This window comes from Lissotriton vulgaris, unplaced genomic scaffold, assembly GCF_964263255.1.
Source record: "Lissotriton vulgaris unplaced genomic scaffold, aLisVul1.2 SCAFFOLD_1192, whole genome shotgun sequence".
Lineage (NCBI taxonomy): Eukaryota > Metazoa > Chordata > Amphibia > Caudata > Salamandridae > Lissotriton > Lissotriton vulgaris.
The window spans coordinates 243,028-269,907 of record NW_028246048.1 but is presented as its reverse complement, the minus strand read 5'-3'; the positions used below and the strand labels follow the sequence as shown (position 1 = coordinate 269,907).

At 46.8% G+C, this 26,880-nt stretch overlaps 1 long non-coding RNA gene across 1 annotated transcript in view; it reads left to right on the top strand.

Moving 5' to 3' along the window:
- LOC147666155 (uncharacterized) overlaps positions 1-26,880 on the top strand; it is a 366,839-nt gene that overhangs the window by 302,343 nt on the left and 37,616 nt on the right. Inside the window, exon 3 of the long non-coding RNA XR_015304874.1 lies at positions 19,792-19,916. This is a non-coding gene — a long non-coding RNA (uncharacterized LOC147666155). The remainder of the gene's footprint in view (positions 1-19,791; positions 19,917-26,880) is intronic.

The following is a 26,880-nucleotide window of genomic DNA, read 5'->3' as shown; positions in this document are numbered from 1 at the left end:
CTGCTTCTACCTAGTGCCAGAGGGGTCCCCCTGGAGCTCGGAGCCCCCTACACCACAAAGGCTGCAGGGGCTATTGCTATTCCCCTGGCTTCTGTGCATTACTTGAGCCTGTGTTCAGCTGACTTGAGCCTCACTGGGTCAGGGCATCTGGCTGTGCCCTAGGCTCAGAAGGCCACAGCATACAGCCAAGGCTGAGCACACAGCTGATGAGCGGGCTTGGAGCATCTGCTGTGCATGGTTGAAGACACTCCGTGTGCATTGCTAGTTAGAGTAGGATGAGGTGTAAGCGCAGGGCCTGGCCAATGTCCAGAGCATGTGCCCAGAGGTGGCAATGCATTGCCAAGGCTGAGCGCCATTAGGTTTGGTGGGACAGAGCTGGGTGCCACGCCTGCCCAGGCCAGGCCCTGTGCCCAGAGCCCAGGTGGCATCAGGGATTGAGACAGGGTCTGTACATGTGCAGAGATGATGCACAGATGGTTTCGGTGCGATGGGAGCAGCATATTGTGTAAAAATCACATAGGAGATTTTCTGAAAGAACAGCTATGGTAAAATAATCTAAAAACTAAAAAATATACAGATATTTCTTTAAAATCATCAATTGAAGAGATATTATGATTTCAAATTTTACTCTAGACGTCAATGAAATTCGGCTGATATGTGTAACAATGTAACCATAGCTCCCACCAATGCATTGTTCGTGAACGCTCAATAATGTCATAGAAAGCATCACAGATTACATCACTGATGACATCACTGATGATGGGCAGTTTCCATACTCTCCAGTCAGTCCTTGAAGCTGCAGACTCATTTCAAAGTCTGTTGATCTAAGAACTGAACACTAATGGGCTCGCTGTACTGGCCCTTGGAGGTAGGGCTTGTCCAAAAGCCAGCTCTGCAGCTAACTCCAGCTGTTAATGGTTAACTGGAGTAGCCATGCAGACCCAGGGGCCAGCCTCTACAGTGGATGGCCTTTCCAGGTGCCTCAGGTTTTTGAGTTGCAGGAGACAGAGCCCAGGACCACCTGTCTGAAGGCCAGACCCTGCAGGCAGGCTCTCGCTGTGCACCGCCAAAGGCCATGATCAATGGTGAGTGCCACCCGCGGGGTCCTCTGGAGGACTCCTGCCCTCTAGCGGGAGGGTATGTCTGATATCAACCAGCTCATACTGGGTATATTAATATGTTGGCTTTAAAAAAAAGACAATATCAGACAATAGATTGTATAGGGTTTATCAAAAGAGAAACAGTAAAATAGATGGAAATAAGATACCAATTCTATATTTTAACTAGAATAGGAATATAAAAATATCAGTCCTGGGGATGCAATGGCTTAAACCCGTTCGGTGAGCGGACGACCCCCGACCCTCCGATGTCACAGTGGGCGTGTACTGAGGACGGTCGGGGGCCGTCTGAAACACGCGCATTCATTAATTCACCTGCACCGCGGCGTAATTCGTGACGTGGTCAATGGGTTACATTCCATTCTAAAGAACATATAAATGTGCCTGTTATTATTAACAACCAACAGTATGTCACCTCGGATGCACTGCTAATGACCACACACATGATGTCATAGATGACAGACCAAATTACATAACTGATGACATCATGGGTGACATATGTGGAAGAAACAATTGATGGACGGAATGCTGGACAATGCAAACATTCACCCCCAGTCACAAGGATCTGGGTTAAATCCATCATTCTTTTGCTCAGCACACCACCCCGGTTTGGACCCAGGCATCACTGGTGACGGCATTCTAGGAGTGGTCTGGAGCATCAGTGAGCCCACGACTCAACGCAGTCTGTGTACCTAAAACTTTAAAAAAAAACAAGAAGGGCAACATGTTCATTGGTTTGTGCCTAGAGTCAGACCGCAGGTCAAGCCCTGTGCCGTACTGCGTTTGCATGTATAAAGGAGGTCAGGAACAGTAGCGTGTCCGCACGATGAACTCAATCCACTCCGGATCACCAACCGACCCCTGCCCTCACCACATCTTCAACAAGGCCGACGCTGTCATCGCACCCCACCTGCGAGACATCATCAACACATCCTTCGACACCGCCATCTTCCCCGAGAGCTGGAAACACGCCGAACTCAACGCTCTACTCAAGAAACCAACAGCGGACCCCACCGATCTCAAGAATTACCGCCCCATCTCGCTTCTCCCGTTCCCAGCCAAAGTCATCGAGAAGACCGTCAACAAGCAGATGGCCGCCTTCCTCGAGACGAACGGATCCCTCGACCCCTCACAGTCCGGCTTCCGAGCCAAACACAGCACCGAGACCGCCCTCATCGCCGCCACCGATGACATCCGAGCCCTGATGGACAATGGAGAAACAGCGGCCCTCATCCTCCTAGACCTCTCCGCGGCATTCGACACGGTCTGCCACCGCACCCTAATACGGCGCCTCAGCAACATCGGAATCCAGGACAAGGCGCTGGAATGGATCATCTCCTTCCTCGACGGAAGAACACAGCGAGTCCGCCTACCACCATACAAGTCAGAGGCCTCCGAAGTCATCTGCGGCGTCCCCCAAGGATCATCCCTGAGCCCCACCCTCTTCAACGTCTACATGAGCCCCCTCGCGGCCATCGTACGCAAACACCACCTCAGCATCATCTCCTACGCCGACGACACCCAGCTGATCCTCTCCCTGACCAACAACCCCGCCGCCGCCAGAGCCAACCTACACGAAGGGATGAAAGAGGTAGCCGAGTGGATGACGACCAGCCGCCTGAAACTGAACTCGGACAAGACGGAGGTCCTCATCCTGGGCTCCTCGCCCTCCGCCTGGGACGACTCCTGGTGGCCTCCCGCCCTGGGCACCGCACCCAAACCGACAGACCATGCACGAAACCTGGGCTTCATCCTGGACTCCTCCCTCTCCATGACCAGGCAAGTCAACAGCGTCTCCTCAGCGTGCTTCAACATCCTACGCATGCTACGGAAGATCTTCTGGTGGATCCCCACAGAGACCAGGAAGACCGTCACCCAGGCCCTCGTCACCAGCCGACTGGACTACGGCAACGCCCTCTACGCCGGGACCACCGCCAAGCTCCAGAAGAGACTCCAGCGGATCCAAAACGCCTCAGCCAGACTCATCCTCGACATCCCACGATCCAGCCACATCTCCGGACATCTGAGAGACCTGCACTGGCTCCCCATCAACAAGAGAATCACCTTCCGCCTCCTCACCCACGCACACAAAGCCCTACACGACCAAGGCCCGAGCTACCTCAACAGCCGAGTCAACTTCTACGCTCCCAAACGCCACCTCCGATCAGCCAACCACGCCCTCGCCGCCGTCCCCCGCATCCGAAGAGCGACTACAGGAGGAAGGTCCTTCTCCTACCTGGCCGCCAAGACCTGGAACTCCCTCCCGTCCGACCTGCGCCTGACCCAAGACCACCTCTCCTTCAGGAAGAAGCTGAAGACCTGGCTGTTCGAGCAGTAGCGGCACCCCCCCCCCCCCCCCCCCCAGCGCCTTGAGACCCTACGGGTATGTAGCGCGCTTTATAAGTGTCACTGATTGATTGATTGATAGCGTGTGGCCTCATGCGCAGGCAGCCAGCCCTTACTGTGTTGGAGGGGAGACTCCATGCAGGTCCGAGTCCAGGCTGCAGTCTGGACCCCGCACTCAACCCGCTACAGCAGTGGGCGGCCACCTAGTAAGTTTAGCAGAGATCCGAAGTGAAGACCAACCTCTCTGGACAAACCTCTACATGCCTAATAGCCTTGACCCATAACCTCCTATGCACTGGTTTCGTGAATATACCAAATTTAAAAATAATAGGGTCAGGTTCTATGACAATGAGTTCTTTAGTGCTTATTAAACAGAGGAGAAAGAAAGAAGGAAAGAAAGAAAGAAAAAAAGAAAGAAAGAAAGAAAGAGAGAGAGAGAAAGGGGGAGGGAGAGAGAGGGGGGAAAGAGAAAGAGTTAGAGCGAGAGAGAGGGAGGGGGAAAGAGAAAGAGATGGAGAGAGAGAGAGAGAGAGAGGGAGAGAGAAAGTAGAGAGAGAGAGAAAGGAGAGAGGAGAGAGAGGGGGGAGAGAAAGGCGAGAGAGAAAGGAGAGAGAGATAGAGAGAGAGAGAGAGAGAGAAAGGAGAGAGAGATAGAGAGAGAGAGAGAGAGAGAGAGAAAGGAGAGAGAGGAGAGAGGGAGAGAAAGGGGGAAAGAGAAAGATAGAGCGAGAGAGAGAGGGGGGAAGAGATGGAGAGAGAGAGAGAGAGAGAGAGAGAGAGAGAGAGAGAAAGGAGAGAGAGAGAGAGGGGGGAGAGAGAGATGGAGAGAGAGAGAGAGAGAGAGAGAGAGAGAGAGAGAGAGAGAGAGAGAGAAAGGAGAGATAGAGAGAGGGAGGGAGAGAGTGAAAGAATGAAAGAAAGAAGGAAAGAAAGAAAGACAGTTTTATTTAATAACCACAAAAGTTCTGATTTGTATGTGCGTTTCCTTTTTTTTTTAAAAAGTGGAACAAAAGTAACTTTCAAGTAAACACTGGAACAAAAGTAACAATATATATTTTTCTCTTTTTGGGAAAAATTGGTTTTGATCGATCCCCACACATCATTCAGCACCACCGTGTGGTAGCTTCTCATAAATATGTGCCGGTGTTTACAAAAAAGTGCCGGTGCCAAGAACTAGAAAACACCGGCACATATTAAGCACTGACAATGAACAGAGGCCGATTTTTTTTTTTTTTTTTACAAATAAACGATATATATAGTATTTTTTTAATCCAAGTACTGCTGCTACACAGGAATAAAGAAGTCCCACCTTCATTGATGTATGTGTGAATTAACTTGTTGCGCGAGTGTGCAAAACTGTTGTAAAAATCAAATTAATTTCAGGCACCTCATACAGTTGTTTCCAAGTGTGGTTATAGATTTTTGGGACCATTAATCTGTGTGAATTCCCCAGACCGGTACTTGGAGCCCCACTGACCTCAAACATTCTTACTAAATGTATTGTTTAAGAGCATGAAAGTCCGACTTCATTGTGTCCCCCCCCCCCCACACACACTTTTTAGAGCTCACACTTAGTACACCTTCCTGACCCCAATGGCAACTTCTTCTTTTACAGATATAAGGACAAGTATTACCAAATACCTTCTCAGATTTGTACTACGTAAGAGATTCCACTCTAAACTCCCACAATCAGTACACACAACACCAAGGTATTTTAAAATATATATGACCTTGTGCTAATCTTATGCAACTCTTATTAAAATGATGTGAATCAGAATTATCATTGTGATATGAATAACTCATTGATAATTAATATTATTAAACATAATAAAATATAGGTCCCAAACTCTGTGCATTACACATCTGTAAACAGTTGGTTTAAAACACCTGCTTTGGCTTGTGGCCTCATCCCGTTCTGCAGTTTGTTGCTGAGTAATGTGACCCCACCCTGGTACCTGTGCATCAGAGCTCCTCACTCAATCCAGTGTCCCGTCACACATCATTCTTTCCAGAAGTTGTTTATCTGTCTGCTGCTCCCTCATTGGACAGAGTTTGTATTCCATTCTCTTAGCATCTTTTTTGGAGAAGATGCGCCATGTTCCCTTAGAATGCTCTTTTTGCAATGTCAGCTAAAGAAAACGATTCTATTAAAGTTTCCAAAAGCTTGGAAGCTTTAGTTCTTGATTCTTTTTTAACCCTGTAATTAGAGCACCTGATGCCTGGTGTAAGAACGTTTGCAGAAAAGTATTACCTCACTGCCCCACTGCTAACCATCAACAGAAACGTGGAAAATTCTCCTCAGATGAGCAACAGAGCTCATGTGTATTTAGAGCAATGGTTCACAAATGTTTTAGAACCACAACTCTCTTTTAAAAACGACAAACTTTTGGGACCCACCCACCATTAATGGACATGAGGCGGGTGATTTTTTTAATGTAACTAAATGTTTGTGTGGTAGCCCATTGTCATTTATAGACAGTGCATGCTCAATCGAAATGGGCACTAACTTTACACAGACATACATGGCATTGAATGTGTTGTAAGTGTTGTGGGTGTGCGTAAGAGTTCATAATATGAGCCCGTGGGGATGACCAGTACTAAGTTTTGGGACACAACACTTATTTTTCCTGGTTGCACATTTCCTGAGAACAAGAGAGAGAAAAACACACAAAGTAGAATAAAAGGAAGGAAGAGAAAGATAAAAAAGTTGATCAAGGGAAAACACAGGAACATGCAAGAGTGAGATAAAAGGTTGGGGTGTCTGGTAGTAGTTTAGAGGCACAAGGCCTCGGTATTTGGAGCCATGGTGTTCGGTTTGCTGTCATTTAATGGCACTGGACGAGAGCTTCTGAGCAGAACTTTGGGCACCAGCACTCATTCATTTACAAATGAAACACTGGTGTGGGAGAGAATGCATGCACTTGCGGGGAAGAGGGAGGACTGATGAGCCATAATTGGGATTTTTGGCCCAAGCCAGAAAAAAGTCTAGAGCCATCACTTAGCAAATTAAATCTTTAGCGCCTCTTTTAATTTGGCCCCGACCTCTCCCTAAATAGATCTACATGAACTCTGACTAGCCAAGAGTACGTTAACTTTAGGGGTGGGCGGAATTTGCGTAATAGTGTTACGCAAATCTCCGCAAAACGGTAAAGAAATCTCCGCGAACAAGTGGAAATTACGCGAACACGTGGAATTGCTTGTTTGTGATGCTTTTTTACTGTTTGCAATCGCTGTTTGCGTGCTCGGGGAGAAATATCTCGTGAACAATCATTTTGAGACGCGAACAAGCAATAATTTCACAAAATCGCAGAACGCAGGATTTTGGGCAATTTTGAGTTCTTCGCGGAACGCAAAATTACCCAAATTCCGCCAACGGAAAATAATTTACTTCCCAGGCCTAATTAACATGCCACGTTCCTTCAAAATGTATTGAATATCTTCATTAAATGCTGAAGGTATAAGAACTTTTTATATTGTATATGTCTCAGAAAATACTGAACGGATTAACATGAATCCACACAGGGGTCTATTGTGAGTGTCTCGCTGATGCCATTTGGGGTATAATTCCATGCAGCATTTTTTTCTCAGTGGCAGAGATAAAGAATTCCTAATGGCATGAGATGGAAAATTACTTTTCTTTTTTTTTTAGCTCGCCCACTTTTCAATCTGTGAAACCTGCCAAATAAAACTGAAATGAATATGCTAATTATGCTCAAAATCTCATGCAGCTCCGTCAAATGGTCCAAAGTTATTAGAAAAGCTAAAAAGATCTTTTCAAGGTCATGTGAAACTGAGCCATAGTTACTGTCGCTGACTCCAAATTACCTTTACCTCATGAAGTGTTACAGTGCTGTGTGGAATGGAATATGAATGAGTGCGGTCGAGCTACTTGGAAATTAAAATGGTGTGAATATATATTTTGTCACTAGGTGGTGATATTTCACAAGAAATCGCGTGTGCAGTCTCGTCCCTTCACCATGTTCTTCCTGTTCACAATTCTATTACAAGATATTGTATGCAGCAAAAGTTTACACAGTCTCAGCTCTTTCTTAAAGTGCAGATATCGGCCTTTTAGACCTTCAGTAATGCTGAAAGTTTAGGGTCAGTCACACGGAGTCACCAAAATCTGTGTTTGAAAATGGGCCCAGGTTGCCTTCAGTTTTCTCACCCTTTTCAGTGAGAAGAGAATCATTTTTCTAAACTGAAGGGCGGCTTTATTTGGAAACTCACAATGTTCAGTATGTGCAGTGTGAATCAGAAACTGAATTGTCGCTTTAAATAGTTAATTTTTTAACTCTTAATTGTCATTTTTTCTACATCTAAAAGATGAAAGGCGTAGGATGCTGTTAACCAGTGACCTTCGTATTAAATTCAAACCTCTGCCGCAGTTACCTGAACACACTGAGCCACCTCACCCTGTCTGACTGAGCTCTGATGCCGGAGTCCTGGCTCAGACACAAATGATTTCAGAGACCTGATGTGCGGTTTCATGTTCTTGTAAGTGGAAGCAACTCCAGTCGAACAGTGGGGTTCAATCCGAATGTATGACACCGATGCACCCCTGGGGTTTCCTTGCGTGATTTCTGCCGTTTAAAATCTGGCAGAATTTGTGTGAGGAAAAAACTCAACATTCTGAGGTTTTGCATCTTAGAAGATCAAAAACATGCTATTGCCGCGTTACCCCCCAAATTCGAGATGTGGAACTCTGAATGACGTGGGAGCACAGCACCCAATAATTATCATACCTCAGGGTGTCACCTGTGCTTCAGGAGGGAGGGGGGGGGGGGGGGACGGGCGCGTAGTGGCATAAAGTGGGCGTGGCCGTAGGACCCTAATTTAGGTCTCTTCACAGAGACAAGATCTTCAAACCCCAGGTCACGGTCAAATAGATGTGAGTTAGAATTCTGTGCTGGACGCATTATCACCGAGAGTCTTAACCCTTGGAATGCTCATGACGTGCTGAGCTCGTCATGAGCCACGGCGCTCCTGTGCTCATGACGAGCTCAGCTCGTCATGAGCCGTGGAACGCTCGCATGCGGGGATAATTCCCCTGCTGTGCTGAGCGTTCCACGGGAACGGGTGTGGCCGTGACGAGCTGAGCTCGTCATGAGCACAGGAGCGCCGTAGCTCATGACGAGCTCAGCTCGTCATGAGCATGGGGGCGCTGTGCGCGCCCCCCTCCCCCCAGCACTGCGGGGGAATATCCCCCGCAGCCACAAACCATAAACAAAATCATCGTGGAACATGGTATTTGCCATTTTTCTGAGTCATAAGTAATACCCATTTTGAAATGTAAATGTTATGGGTTTGTCCTCTGGTTTGTTCTTAGTTACAGTGCTTGGAAAGATCGCTTGAGCCTCAACAGGCAAATGATTAAAGAAACTCTATTTACTGCGCTTAAAACCTTTCTGAAAATATGAGCAATTATTTTCTTTTTTGAGGTGAGTGGAGAATACATGACATCTTTGTACACGGTACTGGTAAGTGCATTTCGGAAGATTTTGGCGAATATTTTATGGACAATAAGGTTTCAGTCGACAGTGGGTGCTCGTCCTAATGAAGGGTGTTGTAGCGCTTTACAATTCACACTCCTATTTTATAGAGACAATGAATAAAGTGCACAAATCGAAGTATATGAAATGTCACATAAGAAAAGGAGGGTCACGTGGTGTAGGAGGCACACACCATCCACACTGGTTGGCATTGTTTGCTAAGTAGGAGTGCTTGGTCTGGAATACAACCAAGAGGCTGATTTTGAGTTAGGAGGAGATCAGTGCTTAATTTGAGCCGGTGGTTTCCGGTGCTTAGTACCAACACTTTACTGTCAATACCGGTGCTTGTCAGTCTGCCACAAGGTGGTGCTGTCTGGCTAATTCAGAGGTGACCACAACAACAGGTCATTTTTATCAATATACATTAAAATGACTATTCCCTGCCACCCAAGCCATTCTTATAGCTCCGGCGGCCTGGAATAGTTCGAATTGCCACGCTTGTAGGAGTGTGATGATTAGTAGTTGTGTTCTTACTACCATTGGCAGCGCTGGCGGGGGCAATGTCTGGCGCAAGCTGCAGTGACCTCCTGACAAGAGTCCTGGCACTTATTTTTTCACAAATTAAGCACTGGAGGAGATGGTAACCTCTCTGCCAAACTGAAGGTCCGCCTTCCTGATTTACAGATGGTCAAAATTTAAGTATGTCAGGGATGGAGACTCTTCTATGTTTGTTGCTAAAATACCTCTCGGAAGGCGCACCGGACTAAGGTCCATTGGAGGTTGGTGGGCATAGGGCCCTAGGTATGCCAGGAGTAAAGTACTCCGCATATGGGAGAGGTGTGGCGCCGTCGCCAGGCGACTGATGCTGGAATCTGGGGATCACGGTTCGATCCCCGGCACTGGCGGCAGATGAGCCCAGCACCATGTGAGTCTGGGCAATAGCTTGCTTAATCTTCCCGACGGCCCTCAGCGCCTGGAGACCCTTACGGGTGATTGTTTGCGCTTTACGAATGTGCATTATACAAATGTGAATTATTATACCCGCAAACTTGACTCCGCCCGCCAAGCTCTAAATCTGGCCCAAAGTCAGGTTTTAAAACGCTATGAAGGGGTTGGGGTTGTCTGTGCTAATAAGAAGTTATTGCTACTCAAAGGAGTGATCTATGTCAACCTTGAAATAAGTGAAGAATGAGGTTCTAAACTCAAGCCTCGCAGGTTGCTTTTTTTATGAAAAAAGCAGTAACCCACTGCACTATCCACATAAAATATAAATCTGTGATCTATATGTAGCCCTCTGCGCCATTTTGTGATGTGTTAAAACTGCCACGAGACAAAAAAAAATTGCGTTAATCAGCAGGTAACTATCTTGACCTTATTATGGGCTGAAAATTGCATGTGCCTTTCACCGGCCTGTAAGATATTTTTTAGACCACACCACAACACAGCACAGACATTGTTGGTTAGTTAAGAAGCTGTGTGTCTGTGCCTCACTCAACTTATGGGGCTGCCGGTTCCCATAGGGTTAACCAGGGCCTGCATTAGGGCAGTGCAACTGGTGCAGACGCACTGGGCGCTGACCTGGAGGGAGGGCTCTGACATTTGTGGTGTGTGGGGGCCGGGGACACAGGACCTCATTTATGATGCCATGCGTCAGTTTTGCGCTTCCGATGCATCACTTTTTGTGACGCATCAGCGGCGTAAAACATGCCTCCTGTTACGCACTATTTACAAAGTGCTGCATCTAAGCAGATGCGTCACTTTGTAAACCCCTGCGCTACATTATACCTGCGTCAGGTATAATGTATGCAGGGGGGGCGTTCCCCCGCAAAAAGCCTCATAGAATTGACGCAGTGAAATCTATGAGATTTCACTGCGTCACTTGTAGGACGCCATTGCGTCAAAATCTTGCGCCTGCCTCACAGCAGGCGTAAGACTGATGCAGACCCTTTCGCATGGGTCTTGCCCCATGTGAAAGGACGCATTGCTGGAGTTGCGTCACTTTTGTGACACACTCCAGCAATGCGTCACTTTTGCGCTTACAGATACGTCAGAAATACTGACGTATCTGTAACTCCTTGCGACATGATACGTCATACATTAGATATGACTCATCAGGTATGTCGCAAGGAGTGCGCACTGAGGAGTGACGCATCCCTGCTTTCACGCAGTGATGCGTCACTTCTCATAAATGAGGCCCACAAAATTTAGCAATAACTTGCGATTTACAAGCACCTGCTGCAGAGTTCCTTGTGCTTCCAGCTTTCAGGCAGCAATAAAAATGTCAAGATAACTCTTGTGATTAAAGTTTCTGCTAGAGAGAGAGATCAGAGTTTTATCTAGTTGCAGATTTGACTCACCATAAGTAGCGCAGAGGGTTAATAAGCCTGCTGCAGAGAACAGATCTGTATTTTATGTGGATAGCTGAGTGGACTAGTAAAGCCAGCCTTTAATTGTGCTTTAAAACAAATTAATTGTATGTGAGAGAGGGGCTGCGGAGAGATGAGGGGCACTTTTGAAGGGTGATAGTGAGGGAATCTGCGGAGGAGGTTATAGGGGGGGCGCCAAAAAAGATAGTCGCACCAGGCACCACCTGCGCTAAAGCTGGCACAGTGGGTGGTGGGTTGCCTTACCAGTGAAGTCTGCGGAGCAGTGCAGTTAGGGGCTTGGCTGCCATGCGGGCAGAAGGGCACAGATCAGAGCACAGCACAGTGTGGCACAGCAGTGGCAGAAGGGGCACCCACACACATGTCCTGCTGCACCGCACACAGAGGCGGAGCCAGAAGCAGGCAGTGGGCTGAGCCGACTCAGCTGAACTGGAAGCTTGAGACAAGACTGCTGCTTCTCCTCACCCTCCTGGCTCAAGACCACCGGTCCCGTTGGCCGCCCTCTCTCCGGCGGGTCTGAGATCTCACTGCTAGATATCCTGGCTGCATGGAGCCTGGCTGGTAATCAGGGCTTTAAATGGGTAAAAATAAGTGCAGGTACTCACCAACTTTAATGGATGGGGTGAAGATTTGGGGGGGCTATGGACGCGGTTAGGAGACAAACATTTATAGACATTTTCTTGGTATGTATCTGTGCACAAAATTACAACTGTTCTGCCATCTGTAGAGTATGCTTTTGTCTATGTGTGTACACAAAGGGTAATTTTAAAAGTAACTTTCAAATTTCTGTGTGCAATAAGCCTCTGCAGGTGTGGCACATAAAAGCTATTAGTATTTTCACATTATACACAATTGTTGATACAGTGGGCAATTTGTGAAAGAAACTTGCAAAATGATAAACCGCGATCTCTTTCCAGTTAGGAGATTGGCCAATCTTGAGGGCAACAGACAGCCTCACTGCAAGTTCGCATAAGGAGTGATAGTTCAGAAGAGGAATGAGGCATCACCTATGGGGTGGTAGGTTGGAGAATGTTCTTGAGTTCAATCTCCACTGGTATTCTGATTGAGCTGAAGTGATTTGTCCAAGTGGGCGTGCGAGGCAGGCCCTGTGAGACTCAGGGGTTCTGAAATGTTGAGGGATGCCCAGTAGAAGTGAAATTCTGGGGATACAGATGTGGCTGTGGCCTCGAGTCGTAGCAGTACTCATTGCACAGTTAGGCAGGCAGTCAAGAGCATGGAGACAGAGGCGCATGCCAGCAGGTGGGCAGGTGCGCGCTGAAGGGACAGGGCAGCGTGCCATTGAAAGGAGCATAGTACAGGGCCAGCTGTTTTGAAAGTTGAAGCAGTGGCACAGTTATTGTTGAGAATTAAACGTTCCCCCAAAAAAGTATGTTTTCCATTCAAAATAGATGTTATACTCCCATCTATTTCCTTTATATTTGTTTATAGATCAGCATTTAAATTGGAGTTGCAAAGCGTACAAGGTGCCTATATCAGAATGAATTGCTTGCAATTCTTACAGGGCTCATATTCAAACACCGAACCACTTAACTGTTATGGTAGAGTCGCCTTCTGACCAAGTTAAACATTTTTTTAAAGGGCCTTTCCTAGAGGCTCCCTTTCTGATGCGTTGCTACATGGTATCCGCACACATTTCTTTCTCACCACCCCCTGCTTCTTCCCCTCCTCCTACCCATGAAACACCTCTTTTCCATGCCCATTTCATCTCACCCCTTGCCTTTTGTGTCACATACCTACATCTTTCTCATGCCAGTTCTCCTTTCTGCCCCTCGCGTCTTGCATCTTTTTTCCCTGCCACATATTTGTTTATCCACAGTCCCCCTTTTTTCTCCTCTTCCTTGTTTGTTTTACTGTCCCTGGCGCGTCTCTTTCTTTTCTATATTTCTCCCCTCCTTCAGTCAGTTGCCTTTCTTGATTCTCTTTCTCTGTTCTTTCTAGCGTTTCTTTAATCTATTTTCCCTGTTATTACCTCTCACTCCGTCCTCTTTCTGCATCACTCAATCTTCCTACCTCTCTTCCCTTCTCTCTCTCTTTAATCCCAGCAGTTGTGGTGAAGAGCAGGGTCACCCCTTTCCACTCCGTCCTACATGGCAGGAAAGACGAAGCTCAATGCAGATGTGTTGGTCAGAACTCCAGCCAGAACACCTGTGGATGCTAAAGTGCACCCGGTGGCAGGGCACACAACCGACGAGCTCCAGAAGGCACTGTACAGACCAGGACGGGCACACCAAGCCTCCTCCAAACATAATTGGCGATTGTTTGCAGAATAGTGATGCAATTCACGAGTAATGTGCACCCACTGTTCATTAAGTGCACATGAAAGACGTGCTCTTGCTGATTGCAGCACAAGCTGTCCTGCCAATCACACTCTGCAGCCAGCCAATCAGGAGACCTATGATGCACTCGCCATCCGGGAGGCACTAATAACTGCATGCTGCCAGGCCCCTGTGAGTTGTACTCTCTTTGTCTAACGAAAAGCTTCAGTAGTCACGGTAAGAACATTTAAAAGTGCCGCTACTCAGTACCGGTGAGTACCGGCCCATTTAAAGCATTGCTAGTAATCTGATTGGTCGAGAGACTGTGAGGCTCTAAACAGAGCACCACCATGTTGACGATGGAACTCCAGGCATGGCACAGGGGCACCTGTCAGGCCTTTTTGGAGAACATTTAAGCAGGGGGAGGGCTAATGTGATTCAACCTGGGACTTCATTGGAAGCACTTTCGTGCACTACTCGACTGACGGCTCTGTGATCAATAACACCACTAGGGGGTGGTGTTTCCTTAACTAAATTGGAGTCAAAGTTTCAAGAGAAACCTGTATTAATTCACCTGAGAACTCCTCGCTTGTGATAGGCAGCACGGCTGGCTTTAGGGCGGTGCGACCGGTGCAGCTGACTCTGAACTCGAGGCGTGGTTCCGGGGAGATGAAGGGTCTGTGTTTAAAAACATCTGCTCCAGTGTTCCTTGTATGTTCAGCAGTTTTTCGGCAACAATAAAAATGTCAAGATAACTCTGGTGATTTAATGTTCCTGCTGGAGAGAGATTAGAGGTTTGTCTAGTGGCAGTTTTGACGCATCTTAAAGTAGAGCAGAGGGTTTTTATGTCTACTGCAAAGAATGTGTACCATGCAGATCACAGAACTGTATTTTATTTGTATAACTCAGTGGGTTACTGCTTTCATCACAGAGATTCATTTGTTGCTTGCAGTTCATAAGTTGCAATCCTAATATAGCACAGTGACCTATGAACTGTCATCAAAGAGCTGCATGCAAACTTGCTTAGAATGTTATGTTTTTTCCAGCCTTTCGATAACCTAATGTTGCAACAAAAGTGTTTGTTTGGGTAGGAATGCATTTTTTTATTAGTGAAGCCAATCCCAATCACTGTGGTAGGTTTCACATCCTGAGGTTGTGCTTTTCTAGACCAAGCACTCTCAAAAAATGCCTACCAGAAGGGATGATATGTGATTCCTACGCCTTTAAGCCTCATTGTTTTATGTAACATTTCCCATAGAGCAGTGGCGGCTGGCACTGATCCGGAGTGGCAGAACAGGGAGGCGGGGGTAAATAAAAAATATAAAACTTACCTCCTGTCCACATTGCCGCTTCCTCCTCATCGCGTCTCTCTCCACTCCTTCCTCCGGCCCGGAACAGGAGGGACCCAGGAAGCACCCAGTCTCCCCAGACTCCCCGCTTTGGTCTGAGCACCATGGTTTGCCGCTCAGATGGGGACTGGGGGCCTGAGCATGTTCTCCACCCAGGCTGTAATGCAGCCTGGGTGGAGAGCATGCTATGTGCGCATTAATGTGTGGCCGGCTTGAGACGGCTGTCAGAACATTCATGTGCACGTAGGGAGTGAAAACCACTCCTCCTCGCCCCTGCTCCTTCAGCAGAGCAACCCTGCCGCTTCCCAAAGCTGCCGCGCCCGCAACAACAAAAAATAGAATGATAATAACATTGAGTTATTACCATTTTATTTTTTCTTACAATGCTGAATAGCAGTGGGGCGCTGTTCCTCTGCCTTAGTGGAGGAGCCGCCACTACCATAGACTGATTTACATATGAATGATTCATTTTCTCTGTATAACGAGTGTGTGGTGTAAAGTGCTCGGACACCCAAAAATGGTGTGACTAGCGCTATAAAACAAATGAAATACATGCAAGAGAGGTGCTATGGAGATATGAGGGGCGCTCTTGGAGGGTGGCAGTGAGGGAATCCATGGAGAAGGAGGTCATTTGGGGGAGGGGCGAAAAAGGCTTCACCAATGCTAAAGCCAGCCCTGATAGGCAGAGGGTGTGAAGTATGTGGACTTCACTGCTGACTGGCTGCTTTTGTCGCCGGGGTCCTTGCCCCCCTCACCCTAGGTGATAGTGCACAGTATGAACAGCATACAAAAAGAAACCTGCATTACATTCTTGGCATTAAGCCTGGGACCCAGCATGGTTGGTAGGGTTGTGGTAAAACACTAGAGGACTGATAGGGCCCCTTCTCAAACCCCATTTTTTCCCACTTTTGCTGGGGGGGGGGGGTTGGGGGGGCTGCACCTGCTCAGTTAAAGCCTGTGGTCTCACTGGTTATCTGATGCCATATTACTTGACCTTAATTACCCACAGGACTGGAAATGAACCCCTTAAACAAGTGAAAGGTAAAGTCAACACGTCATCTTTTATAAATAGGTTCATTCATGTATTCAAATGTACTGATCATCTTTCTGCTATTGACTAAACCACAGGGTGATCACTTTGTACCTCAGTATGGGGTCTTCTAACAGATCTATGCGCGTGTTGCAATGTAAATGTCAGTAAGGCAGATCCAGTCTTTAATCCTTTTAAGGTTGATAAATGAATACCATTTAACAAGGAACTGAAACACATAGAACATATTTGCCCAAAGAAAATTCGTTTTGTGGAATTAAACGTACTTTTTGTTTTATGTTAGAAAATATTTCACATCCTGCAGTCTTTCCTTTCACACTTCCTGCACCCCAGCAAGACTAACACTTGGTTCACATTCAGAATTCCAAATACGAAATCAACGCTAGCAGAAACCTTCATGTTAAGCAAGGAGCAGTCTGTCAGAAGACACTGCCAGGCAGGCGTCCATTTGCTAATAGTTCAACGCAGAAGTTAAGTTAAAAACAAAATGTAGCGCCTATGTATTACTGATTCACCTTATTAAGGCTCTGGAACAGCCTACCCACGGAGTTGCGACAGATGAGAGACCTATTGCTGTTCAGAAAGAAAAGTAAAACTTGGCTCTATCCTAGAGTGTAATGTTAATCTTTCCCTATGCCACAGGTCCCCCGTCTCTCAGTGCCAGGATACCCGTTGGGTCACAGTGCGCCTTATAAGTAGCAGTTACATTACATTACATTAACTCCGGAAAGGTTATCCTGGATGTGCTAAAGTACGTCCCACCAGGGCCGGACTGGATACTCGAAGCAGCCCTTTCAATTTTGTCAGACCAGCCACCCCGGAGGGGAAATGGGTGGGTTAGCAGGTGTGAGGAACTGCTGCTTTTGTTTCTGGGGACCGATATTGCAGCACCGCTGTAAAACTGCCCCCCAGTAACAAAACCGACCCCCACCTCTACAAAAACGGCCCCAACCCTTCTAGCCTCTTGGGGAAATGTCTGAAACCTGGTCCGCCCAGTCCGGCCCTGCATCCCACACCGCTACTTCCAGCGCCCCTGCAAGAATATATTTTGTTCCCCACAGTGGTGTGAAGAAACTTGAGGGCCCCCCCTACAAAATACATGGCGGGGGGTCCCCATGCTCTGGACCCAGTCCAGAGCTCTCAGGCCAGGGTCCTGCCACCTGTGCACAGTGCTGGAGTGGGCCCCCTGGAACTCGGGGGCCCGCTAGCACCGCAGGGGATAAAGTTACACCACTGGTTACTCAGTAATCCCAGAAATCACTTGAGTTTGTGTCTGTGAAGCTTCTATTGCAGCCACTTTTCTTGGAGACATTTAATGTACTTTTCAGAGATTACAGAAAGAAGTTGTTTTTGTTTTTTTTCATCCACAGTGGGAGAGTGGGTGGATTGCTGAAACCCTTAATTGAGTGACAAGCATCTTGTGTGTTTTTTTAGACATCTGCATACATCCCCAACATAGCTCCTATTAGCAGGAAAACCTCTAGGAATACACTGATGACACAACAAATGTACTTTGCTGAAAAAATGTTCCGAGGACCAATTGTTCCACTGGATGAAAAAGAGCTTCCTCTGCATGAACAGTTTCAAGATGGAAATTCTGGTTAACAGTGGTTAATTTGTAAAATTAAAAGTGCCGGGGCTCTCCTCAGGAGGCAGCGCTAATAGGACAAATGTGCTGGTGCAAACTGCCTCCTGACTTGATTCCAGGCACTTATCAACCTGGAGAAGACTTGGCCTAATGGATAGAGCTGCCCATTTCGGAGCTGGGGAGCCCGGATCAAGTCTCGGCGTGGCTCAACATCCTGCAAGTCTGGGGAAAATCATGTGCCTTTTAAGTAAGTGTATCTTTAACTGGTGTTATAAATAGAAAGCACCCGCTCAAATTAAGCACTGCCGGAGACTCTAACCTTGATGGCAAGGCATTGCTAACTTCCCGTCCTCCTCACCAAAAGTGAGGAACCTGAGGATTCTCTGAAACTCTGATCATTCTACTGCTCCTCAAGCTGTCACATTGCCACAGAGATTGGACATGCCCCTGCCTCCATTATGTGGAGCATCTCCCCCCCTCCCCGGAACATCTCCCCTCTCCCTCACTCTGGCTCCAGTGTCACACTGATGAGAGCCCTCGTCTTGAGCATGATCTACCCTGGCCTTCCCAATAAACTCCCTCTTAGATTTAAAAGGCTTCAGAACCAGGGGCCAGAATGTGCCTTAACTTTTGTACACTGGACCACATAACACCTGGTCTTCAAGCACTTCACTGGCTCCCAGTAGATATCGGAATTAAATTCATGCAGGACCAGACTGGGACAAAAAGCAGCCCTGGCGAAAAATGTTTAAACTAGTTCCTTCATGTAATGTTCCTCTATGTTCCTCTCCTCACTCTCTCTTTTCATCTATACATTCTTTCTCTGCCCTTTTCTTCTCTCGTTCTTCTTCCTCTTATTGCTCTCTCTCTCTCTCTCTTGCTGTTCCTCTCTTCTCCCGCTCCCACTGGGCTTTCAAAACAGACCTCCAAGAGTCCAGCCCACCAGGTAAATGCCCAGTGGATTAAAAGGTCTGTCCGGCCATGCTCAAAGGACACTGGGGCAAAGGACCTGCCACCATTACACACCTCCCATAGTCCTTCGCTCCGTATGCGCCATCGGAACAACCATCATTTGTTCAAAAGGATTAAACATAACCCAAGATTTTTGGGCGTGCAAGGACTAAGACTCTGGAACTTCGTCAACCTGCGCCTGAAATCTGAACTCCCCTGTTTGCGGTTAACAAAACTTCTGAAAAGTGAGCTTCCCAGACTGGCCTTAACGTCAGGGGTGGGCTTAGGCATGTGCAAGCTGTGCACCTGCACAGGGCCACCCCACCATGCCAATATATATCCTTAATATGATAATCCTCTGAGGATGGATACATATTTGCGTGGCGGCCCCTGGCAGGGATTTGGCGGCCACGTTCCACTTCCAAACACCCTGACCCCCCCTCTTCACTGGCCTCCACGCTCCGCCCCGCCCGGACACCCTCTTTCGGGGCCTCCTACCTATGCCCCCTGCCCAGGGCCGCCATGAGCCTAGAGCCACCCCAGTTAACTTGAACCCACCACAGAAGAGGGCTTCTGAGCAAAGAATGTCAGAATTGGCTCATGATGCTGCTTGAGTGGCCTCCTTGCTCCCGAAACAGTTTTTTACTCTGTGAAGTAACCAAAAGGTGACACACGATGCTCTGCAAAATGTGATGCTACAATTTAAAAAACAAACAATTATGGCAAGAAAGCATTACATTCATAAAAGTAATATTTGAATTGGTGATTCGGTATTGGGCAGCGAAATAAATATAGTTACAATAATAAATCATACTAAATGACATACATTCAAGTGCATCAATGAGTAAGTATTGAAAAATCAAAATACACACTCATAAAAGCACAGTCGTATATTTTAAGGGTATCACCTTCTTCACTGTAAAACAAAGCTTCTTCTCTGTAAAAGTATTTCCGATACCTTCAGGATTGTGTGTTCTGATCTCTGTTGTCCCATGTAGTAGACGTTATTCGTAGATGTGTTCTGCTGAGGCAAACAACACGTGTTTCACCCGTATCCGCTGTCGGCTGGGTCTTTTTCAAGGCATACTGCATCTCTCTTCATAGGTAGTGGGGCCACGGGGATGGGTGGTACTTCATTTAAGACTTAAACTGAGTTCTTGTTGTTGTTTAAAGACAAGCATTGATGAATGATAACCATCCTTCAGTGGATCCATGAAATGTCCCCTTTCGTTGCAGGAGTAGCCCGTCCATCCTGGAGCGTCACCAGCTGAGGCTGCGCTAAGAGGCCTGCACCCAAGGAGAGCATGTATAAAAGGAATGGCCTCGCGGCCAGCGTGATGGTCACCTCCGCCACTCCAGAGGTATGGATCCCACAGCTTCTTGTCTCTCCTTAATCATGTACATCTGAGGCGGTTGTCTCTTTCCTCAGCCGCCCAGTGCCAGGCACCGCTCTAAGGAGACCACATCACCTTGGAAGAGTACTACAGTTCTGGCAGTGTGGTTCTACTTCTGAAAGGATTGCTGTTCTTAAAAATCTTCATCTTTTTTTTAAACTGTCAATTGGTATGTTAATGTACACATATTACAAATGGGTGCTGATCTAGTTGCAAACATGTATTCAGTGGATCAAACCATTTATCAAAGTACAACTGTCTGATGGAGATCTGAGACGGAGGCAGACAGGAGTGTCGGCCTAAGTGAGACGCAGCTGTCCTGGAGCTGGGCTGCCTCTGTGCCGAAGTGCCCGACCGTTCGGGGCCATCTCTGCCTGCGGCACCTGGGCCAGATTTGTGGACCACATCTTTTTGTGGTCGCCAACAGCCCGATTTGCAGAATTGGCCCATATGCAAATGCAAAAAGGCTTTTTCACATGTACAGAGGCCCTATTTGCGATTTGGTAACCTATTCCCGATTCAAAAATTGGGCTTGAGATTTGGAATTAGGAAGGGGCATATTTAGGACGTCCCTTCCTAATACCAAATTGCAGTGGAATGTGTGAATGTTTTGCGACTAAATGCAGTCACAAACATCTGCATTTTACCAACTACTACAAGTAGGTGGTCACCCTTTCACAAATGGGTCCCCTTACCCTTTGCGAATGGTTGTAAAAACATACAGCCAGTGGTCCCAAGGACCACTGCCTACTCTTAAAAAATTAATAGAAAACTTTTCTTTTTTTAAAAACACATTCCATTTTCCTTTAAGGAAAACAGGCTGCATTAAAAAAAATATTACTTTATTTAAAAGCAATCACAGACATGGTGGTCTTCTGACCCTAGCAGGCCACCATCCCTGTCATTTTAGCGATTCCCAATGGTTCACAACCTGAGACCTACCTCATTAATATTCATGAGACAGGTCTATTTGTGACCCACTGTGATTCACAAACTGTGTCAAAGACACATTTTTACATTGGTGTTTGCGAGTACCAAAAACTGTGAACCGCAAAACTGAATTATTTGGTAATCACAAATGATTACCTTTGTACAGGTGGCCCCTAATTCTGCATACCCCCAAGCTTCTTCCAGGTGGGTGAAGGAGTGCAAACTTAGACGATTAAGACGAGGGTGCTGTCTGTACCTCATAGCTCCCTGTACCCTCAAGCCAAGCCCTCTACCCTTAAGGGAAAGAGGATAGTCCAAAAAACACATCAAAATTGCACGTGGGAGATATAGGCGTGGACCCTGGTGGAAGTAGCTGACTAGGGCCGGACTGGGAACTAAAAGCAGCCTTGGCAATACTTTTGGACCAACCCCTGGGGAAGCAATGCCCGGCCCTGGGAGGCTGGAAACGCTTGCTTGCTGCTTCTGTTACTGGAGGCCGATATTACAGCACCTCTCCAATTGAGCCTCCACCCTTCCAGCCTCTCGGCGAAATGCCCGATGCCTGATATGGACAGTCCAGCGCTGAAGTTTCCACATAACACGCAATTCACATCACCTCCTATCAACAGAGAAATACATTGAAAATTGCAACATTCAACAGCTCGGGCAATATTACAGCTGTCAATGATCACATAATGTGTCATAGGAAAAGTGGTGCCCGGCAGGACATGCAGGGGAGAGCGGCACACAGGAGGATGCGTTTATTGTGCAGAAATCAAATTTTCAAAGACGATAATTCTCAAATGAGTCCCAGACCTACCACTGACTCCCAGGGCTAAAAAAACATTCAGCAGCCACCTATTATTGTTATCACAATCTGCACATAGATAAAGGCATGCATAATTTCCATTAGATAATGGCTTGCATAATTGAAATATAGTCTAAAGTCAAGGTGGCAATTCATAACACTATTTTTGACTGTAAATTCAAGTTTATGACTTGATATGCCTACCTTTGCACCTGCTAGGAATTCACATACTGATCCCTAGCAAGTGTAAATGTGTTTACTATGTCCTATTTCTCTGCCATGACTGTGGTGACGTATGTAGTAGCACCAAGGGGGAGAGAAGTGGACCTTACAGGAAAAGTTAACCTCACATATTCGTATTACCGATCCTGGCCATGATCAGTTCAAAAATGTTTTCAGGTGAACAAAGAATAAAGAAAAACAAGCATTTGCAATGCAATCGGTCTGGCATTTGAAATATTTTGAGCTGTCGGCATTGGAAATGACAATGTCTTTTATTTATGTGTTTTGAAAACCTGGAAGCGACGACTATAAGTACAAACTGCACATAAATAAAAGGCATTGTCATTTCAATACCAATAGGTCAAAGTTTCAAAAAGGTAAGACCTATTGCATTGCAAATGCTTGGGTGCAATGACAAAAGCAGCAAAATACCAGCCGGGCGGCACAATATGCTAAACACAGATTTTTAGCATACTTGTTTCTAAGCCACGCCCTTAATTACATTGTCCATGCCCCTTGGAGAGACCCCCCAGTTATTTCATCCCACTTAAAGCCCTGTTTAGACATGTAGAAATGGTGAAGATAAACAATCACTTAGCAGAATCATAACCAGAAAACATTGAGGGACTGAAAGTGTGGGAAGCCAGCCTTCTGCAGTTGGTGTAACAGATATGTGCAGATGTTGGATGGAATTATATACTGGGCCGCTGTAAGGACTGAAACACAGGCCGGCGCTCTCCGCTCTGGTGCTGCGTGCGGCCGAGTATTGGGACTCCGATGAGCTGCTGCTGCTACAGCGGTACAAAAGGGGGTGGTGATGGACGGAGCATCTGAATCAATCAAACACTCACACCCAGTCAAAAGATCTGGGTTTAATCCATCACCGTTCTTTAGCCCACTCTGCCACCCCAGTTCAGACTGCTGCTTCAGCGCACGCCCTGCCCACACCCTCAGCTTCAGAACAGTGCCAGCCGTGAGGTCAGGATCGATGTGCGTAAACAACTACAAGCTACAGCGAAAAGGCAGAAGGAGACAGGTCGGACATGTTGGGTGTGGGTGATAAATAGTAAAAGTGGCCCCTGCTAATTTATTAAATGCGGCACCCATGTTGTTAATCTAAAAGCAGGCGCTGTGCTGAAAGTTAAAGCGCGCCACCTGGGGCTGGATGGGGTTTAGGGTCTTTAAGCTGCGGGGGGCCATTGTTGACTGTGTGTGTCCGTGTCCAACGAGAGAAAGGCGTAAGGGCGCCATGTTAAAGATAAAGAAAGAGTGGCGTGTTGTGGACAGAAAGGAAGTTCCTGAAACAGAACATGCACCCTCTAAACATTTCTAATAATTGAAAAAAGCAAACAATGCTGTGTGTTAGCTGGGAAGGGAAAAGTGTGCTTGCAATAGCAGGTACAAGAACGTTATTTAAAAAATGGTGCTGACAGACCGTAAGTAAAGCAAACTTAGTAACAACACATGTAAAAGGTCCAGTACTGATGGGAGGTTACAAAAGAAGACAAGGAGATACTAAGGAGGGACTAATAAGCCTATTAACAACTCAAAAGCCAACATTTACAAAGGACAGTCACAGCAGCCAATTAAAAAGATGGTCGGAGAGTGGGCAGAGCTTCAAGTCCATACCTGAATACAGCATACCTGGCAGAGCAGTGCATTCGCTGCCCACACTCGGCCTAAAAAATGTTCCATGTGCCCCGCGCACTCCCCTTCCCATGTGTGAATTCTGACACTATATAGAGTTAAGCAGAGGTCAAAGGGGAGCTGGGGAAATTTCCAGGACATTCGCATAGTAGGCCTGGGAACCTGCGTCTCTCAGCTTCCAAGGCCTACTACTGGAGACGTGTGCGAATAACAAAAAGCAGTAGATCTTACCTTGTATGCAAGAGTATTATAAAGGAAGAAATGTACTACGTTGTGTGATTTAGGCCCAAAGCATGTACATTCTAAGATGGGCGTACTTTAATTACAAGCCTAGGTGTTAGCAAAGTATATCCAAATTTAAAATTAGTTTTGTAAATCAAACCCTTGGGTCTTTGAACAAGTCCTCAAAATCCTGGGCAATGGAACAAAGACATGTAGTTTGGAAAAAACTTCTACCGATGTGGGTCAGGCAACTTCGCCAACTAACTACTGATCTCCCAGGGGTAAATTACATACACGTAATTGAGGATAGAGCCAAGTGTTCGCTTATTTAATCATGTTCACTCTTGAAATTAAAAAATCTATATTATATTTCAGTATTTAATATCTAGAATGTACGCCAGATTTCTCAATTGAGTCAAAAAGGGGTAAGGGCAACTTGATACCACTTTCTCATTTTTATGTAAAATACAATGATTTAATTGGAAGACTGCCTAGTAACTGGCTTGCCTCAATAAAGCAGTGGTACTCGGGTTTCTCTGCATATCCTTTTAATTAAACTGTTCTATTCAGACACGTTTTAACACTGTTTTTTTATTCTATAGAAATAAAATTGGTCAGACAGAAAGAGAATTGTCAGAAGAGAAAGAAACTGGTATAAAAAGTTACAAAGAGGGAAATAAGTAAGAGAAAGGGAAATGAGTGTAGGTTTGTGGTAGCAAACAAGGAGAGAGGCATACTGATATTAATTCAACAATAGCATAATATTCGTACCAAACAGGGCTGTTTCTTGGTGCTAATCACTTACAAGTAATTGCTACCTGCCCAAATATTTTTCTCTATCCTATTATGTTTATTCATCAAGTTGTGCATTTTACAAACTTCTTAAATCCGCCTCCTTTGTTTATCTTTTAAAGCATTTGACTTTCTTCTTTAGTGCCTATCTGTTGTGAAAGTGCAGGCGGATTAACAAGAATTTGCAAGACAACTTTGGTTAACTATTGCTGCGATCCCTTAACACTGAAAACATTTTGTTCTCTGAAATACTATCACACAGCCAAGTGGAATCTTCTTTTTGCATGTTTCCAAGCACTGTTCTTTAGTTATGACCTTTCTCCCTGCAAGAAGGCAGAAGGCAAGGATTCTATTCTATTTGCTATTCGTGGTCTGTTGCATTTCGATCTATTTTATGCCGCAAAATGCAATCTCACACCCATTTTGGATGCGAGGAGGCATTTTTGTGCTAAGAAATAGCAATAAATGAAGAATTACTCTTTTTGCATAATTATGCGGAATTCCGTGGAATTCTCAGGTAATTCCGTGTTATTATGGTAGACTGAATTATGCAACCTATGCCCACCCGTATTCATCCTCCCCTCTCAGTCACTAAAGTCCAGGACATTTTTGGCCAGTTGAGCATGAAATCTGAGTGCTTATGATGGCCAGTTGACTTGGTGCAAGGTCCAAATGGGGGCGTCCGAAGGCTGATGGCACTCTCTGAAGAGGCAGCTGGTTGTTTCTGGAGGCGAGCTCTGAAATCCACTGATGGCCTCTGACACCACAATCATTTGAGGGCATGCTGGGGGTGTCAAAGGGCACCTCAAAAACAACAAAACTGCACCCATTGCCTTATTAAGGGGCCGATTATGATGGCAGACGGACTTGCGTCCGTCCGCCACCACTGAGTGTGAGGGACCGTCCGCATGGGCAGCGGCGGTCCCTCCATGACAATTAGGATGTGACCGCCACCCTGGCGGTCACATCCTGTATTTTTTACATTGCGGCGGGTGCTGCTTGAAGCGGCACCCGCCGCAATGTAAAAAATGACAACAGTGCATTTGCATGCACAAAGCGACAGGCACCTCGCGGTGCCTGCCGCTTCGTGCACGCAAATGAAGGGGGGTACCATAGGTACCCCCCATGTGCACCCCCCACACCCCCTTCACCTAGGGAGCCCGCAACGGGCCCCCGCAGTGAAGAACCGTATGCTTTTCCACGGCGGAAAAGCCGCCGTGGAAAACCATAGTATTTCAGACATCCTAATATGCCTGGCGGTGTCTGATAGACACCGCCAGACATGTTAGTGCTTTTCCGCCGTGGTCGGAAGGCGACTGCGGCGGAAAAGCTGCGGACATAACAGCAGACCCACCAGCCATCCTAATTTGGCGGTGGGTCTGTGGAGGCTCCTCAGCGGAGTTCCCTCATCCTCCGGGCCGGCGGAAGCCACCGCCGGCCCGGAGGATGCGGGAACTCCGCAATCATAATTTGCCCCTAAATATGTAATCTGTTAACCCCTTTGCTGCATTTGTCAGCCAACGGCCATCGCAAGCACTACCTCCGTAGTGCTGCAAACGTCCTTTGGCCGAGGCGGCCCCAACCACTCCGCTAAACCTCTCTTAAGAGGCTAAATTGTAGCCGCCCTTCATCAAATACTCCCTCTGGGTCCAACGTTTATGGTACATCACTGCTGCTGGAGGTCTTCAAGGTGAAGGCCTTTTCTGACTGGCAGAGCGAGCCTGTCAGCTCCATTCACAGAGTAATAGCAGCCCCCACATAGGATACCCAAGGAAAACCTGGGTTGTGGGGCCGGAGACCTCATAGTGGAAAATGAAGAGTCCTGCAGGGAGGGCCAAGCTCTCCTTGCAACTTAGACAACAAAGACAGGCACCAGAATGGTGGAGGTTAATGGTAAATTCAAGAGGCTGATTGGGATAAGGAGGGAAAGTGCCGTGGATCACAATACCTACCTGCTGGAGCTAGGCAGACAGAGAAATACAAGGTGGAATGGTGGTGTCAGGATTATAAAGGCCATAAGAGTGTTAGAGATTGACGAGTCATCTCTCCCCTCAGTTACTATCCCATACTTGGCCTGGAAAAGCACCATCAATAAGCAAGTCAAACTTATTTCTCAGTCCATGGATCTGCAGGCTCTAAAGACATCAACCATTCTGCCCCTCTTGAACTCTTCGTATCTTCTTGGGCGTCCACAAGCATACTGCCAGGAAAACGTAAGCAAAGTGGCTCGGAAGAACATAATGTTTATGCGACTTCTAGGCTTGCGCTCGACGGCCTTCAACAAATGGGCCCCAACAAGCGAGGGGGGGG